The sequence below is a fragment of the Ictalurus furcatus genome, chromosome 15 (assembly GCF_023375685.1).
Source record: "Ictalurus furcatus strain D&B chromosome 15, Billie_1.0, whole genome shotgun sequence".
Taxonomy (NCBI): Eukaryota; Metazoa; Chordata; class Actinopteri; order Siluriformes; family Ictaluridae; genus Ictalurus; species Ictalurus furcatus.
The window spans coordinates 23,655,575-23,659,838 of NC_071269.1; the positions used below are offsets into that span (position 1 = coordinate 23,655,575).

At 38.6% G+C, this 4,264-nt stretch overlaps 1 protein-coding gene across 2 annotated transcripts in view; it reads right to left on the reverse strand.

Annotated features, from left to right (window-relative positions):
• The window catches only part of l1camb (L1 cell adhesion molecule, paralog b), a 60,634-nt gene extending 58,215 nt beyond the window's left edge, over window positions 1-2,419 (reverse strand). For both annotated transcript variants that reach the window (XM_053642655.1, XM_053642652.1), the window contains exon 1: window positions 2,009-2,419. The gene's annotated coding sequence lies outside the window, so the exon portion shown is untranslated. The remainder of the gene's footprint in view (window positions 1-2,008) is intronic.
• Between the last annotated feature and the right edge of the window lie 1,845 nt (window positions 2,420-4,264).

Below are 4,264 nucleotides of genomic sequence, written 5' to 3' on the forward strand. Positions count from 1 at the left end.
ACTACAATCCAATGTGACATAAGTTGTTTGGAAGGGTTTCAAGAAAAAAGCCTCTACTCTCATCCAAAAACAAACTCGAGCGTCTTCGGTTTGCAGACACTACTGGAACTTCAAATGGGATCGGGTTCTACGGTCAGATGAAAGCAAAATAGAGCTTTTTGGCAATAAACACCAGAGGTAGTTTTGGAGCACACAGAGAGGTAGCCATATGGAAAAGTACCTCATGCCCACAGTTAAATATGGTGGTGGATCTTTAATGTTTTGGGGCTGTTTTTCTGCCAGAGGACCTGAACATTTTGTTAGGATACATGGCATCATGAACTCTATCAAATATCAACAGATATTAAATGAAAACCTGACTGCCTTTGCCAGAAAGCTTCAAATGGGCCGTGGTTGGATCTTCCAGCAGGACAATGATCCAAAACATACATCAAAATCAACACAAAAATGGTTTACTGACCACAAAATCAAGGTCCTGCCATGACCCTCCCAGTCCCCTGACCTGAACCCCATAGAAAACCTGTGGGGTGAACTGAAGAGGAGAGTCCACCAGCGTGGACCTCGAAATTTGAAGGATCTGGAGAGATTCTGTATGGAGGAACGGTCTCAGATCCCTCACCATGTACTCTCCAACCTCATCAGACATTATAGGAGAAGACTGAGAGCTGTTATCTTTGCAAAGGGAGCTAGCACAAAGTATTGACTAAAAGGGTGCCAATAATTGTTGCACACCTATATTTAACGAAGATATTTTTTATTTTTTATAAACGTGTGTTGTGTTTGCAATCGTTTGATATCCATGAGAGCATGAGAGCATGTTTGTGATTTTTTTAAACAAACGATCAAAAGTTTAAACAATAAAGACAAAAAAAAATGTCACTGCCTTCTTTGCTCATATTTACCAAGGGTGCCAATATTAGTGGAGGGCGTGGTATATATAAATATATACAACTAAATGCATGGGGTGGGACCCTGACAATGTGGAGTTTGTAGACCATCACCACACACACACACACACACACACACACACACACACTTCAACAACATACAGTATTTAATGTATTGTTAATAAAATAAAATAAAAATTGACATTCTAAATATACAAATAAATAAATAAATAAATAAAACAATACATGGTAATTATAACAACAACAACAAAAACAATAATAATAATAATAATAATAATAATAATAATAATAATAATAATGTCCTAGTTATAATTTGCCTTCTTTAGATGCAAGATTGATGTATATCTTTATTTTATTTATCCATCCATCCATTTTCTGTACCACTTATCCTATACAGCATCACGTGGAGCCTGGAGCTTATCCCAGCGAACTTGGGGCACAAGGCGGGTGACACCAGTCCATCGCAGGGCACACACACACTCACACACCTATTCACACACTATGGACAACCCCCAGTGCACGAGGAGAACATGTAAACTCCACGCACACGGGGCGGAGGCGGGATTCGAACCCCCAACCCCAGAGGTGTGAGGCAAACCTGATCACCAGGAAGCCACCGTACCCCCATGCTTCTTAAAATTAATATCAACAGATATCAGAATAATTCTAAATATTATTACATTAGTGTTACTGAAGACACACCAAACTATCATGAATATCATGCTGCGTCTCGTTTAGGAGGAGGCCGGCTAGGTAGGCAAGAATTTTATGGAGAATAATAAAGTTTGTTTATAGATATATTGGTTTTAAAAAAAAGGATATTGTGATAATATCGTAAATTATGATTGGATGTTAGATAATTAGCAGCGTATGTAAAAATAAATTGAATAAATAAATAAAAAAATATGTTATACACGGTGTATATATAAAGGGTCTGTATGGAGCACCACGCCTTCACGTAGCACACCAGTGTCTCTCTCACACACCCCATCATGCATCTGACACATTTTCTTTCCTACACACACACACACACACACAAGTGATCATCAAACGCATCCATTGTTCTTCTCTCTCTGATGCATGTAACAAACATGCCTTACCTTTACAGGTAATGATGAGGTCGAGCCGTTTTGTCCTCTTCCTCTTACACTACAGTGACACACCTTTCTCTCTGTCTATCTGTCTATCTGTCTGTCTGTCTCTCTCTCTCTCTCTCTCTCTCTCTCTCGTTCTCAGTGCGTCTCTGGTCCAGTGGGTGGTTCACACCTTCTGCCGTGATGCTGCAGTGATGGAAAAAATACACTCTCTTCCTCTTCTCTCTCTCTCTCTCTCTCTCTCTCTCTCTCTCTCGCTCTCTCTGTCACTCTCTCTCTGTCTCTCACTCTCTCTCACCTCATTCCCCCAATCTCGGTCCTCCCTTCTCCCTTCCCCTCCTCCCTTCTTCTTCCCTCCCACTCATCCATATTTCTCTACTGCTTCCCGTATAACGATGACATCATCACTTCTTCCTTAGCAGGGCTCTCTCTCTCTCTCTCTCTCTCTCTCTCTCTCTCTTTGTATTACTGAGCCCCTCCCTTTTCTCCATCTCTTTGCTGCTCCAGTGGTTTTCTTTCGGTTTTTATTCTTCTTTTTCAATACAGATTTCAAAATTATTTTTCAAATGAGTATTGTACTATTCGGAGAATTTATTTATTTCTTTATTTTTTGTATATTTAAAAATACATATGTTATATTCTGAGTACATATTTATATAAACTAAACATATTTTTAGAACGATTATTTACTTATTCCTTATTCAAGAAATGAATTGGAAGATCTTTAGTTTGTATTTTTTTTTTTTAATTTTTCATTTTTTTATACTGAAATTAAATTATGTACATCTATGTATATGTTTTTTTTAGATGCATTTATTTAGCCAGACATGTTTTTATCTCTCTATATCTTATTGTATACATGCATTTTATCATTTTTAATTGTAAAAACTTAATAATTTAATGGTATTTATTTCATTATTTCATTTATTATTATGTTATATGAAATGGAGAAAAACGATGTTGCAAAGCTAAAAACATGACATTGAAGTGAAATAATTTTTGCGCTACACTTCTTCAGTGCATCACAAATAATTTGTGGATTTGTGGGTGTGGTCCAGCGTCTGGAGTTTTAAGGTGGAAGAATATAGTTCCAACTATAAATATGACAAAGGTGCAAGAGTTGGTTTGTTTTATTTCTTATTTGTACAAATAACCTGGAAGGTATGCAAAGCATGATAAAAAAAAAAAAGGTTTAATCCATGACCTCAGCACATGTGTATGATTTGACTGAGAAAATCTGTTTGGAAAACTGCATTATGGTCCGGAATGCTGTTTTTTCCTTGCATGGACCTCCCGTTAGTCATATTTTAAACATTCCCAAGCATCCCTTCACTCCAACACCATCTCAGACTGTTCAGAAAGAAGCGGCAAGTGCTAGCACATCCTGTATGCTAATGCTGCATTCAGCTTGCCTCGGAAGTGGGGGGTCGGCGCTTGGAATTCTGTCATTTTTGGCCTATTCAAGCTACAAAGTGAGGAAAAAAACATAGATGGCTTCCTGTTCGTCTTTTGCTAGCAACAAGTTATCCAGCTAACTGTGATGAATGATGTATGTCTCTATGGTGATTGATCTAAATGCTGTGAGCAGCCATGTTGATTTGACATGACTTGCTAATCTGAGTTGAGGAGACCATCCCTAGGTGTTTTCTTGGTAGTTTAATTAGTCAGATCTCGGCAATGACGAGTTATGACCTTTAGTTGAATGGATCATGAGCCTAGCTGGTTCTGGGGCGGAGCTTTGTGTAGATTGGTGGGAATAAGGGGCAGGTTTAACAGACCTGTTGATGTAGGCGGAGTCATCTTGGAAGAGACCACGCCCATCCGGATAGGAAAAAAGGTGATCATTCAGGAGAAGTGCAGTATTGATTTGAGGCGACGCTTCACACTAAGAGGACGAGTGGAGGCAAACCATGACAGTAACAATAAATAAATGAATAAATAAATAAATAAATAAATAAATGCCCCCCTCCCCATCAGACACACAAAACACAGAACAGTTCTCATAATATTACACTAACAACTTCTGAAAATGTTGTTGATATGCCATGATATGCCATTATTCTGTGTCGTGATATATCATCATATGTTGTTACAGCACAGTAGATATTTAGAAAAAGAACATTTATGCTTAAAAGGCATTGCCCCACCCCCTCCTCCATTTTAACACACTGTCCAGTAAAGACAGATGGACAGATGGAGGGAGCATGCCAGTGTGTGTGTGTGTGTGTGTGTGTGCGCACATGGTGGGGGGTGATGGTGACT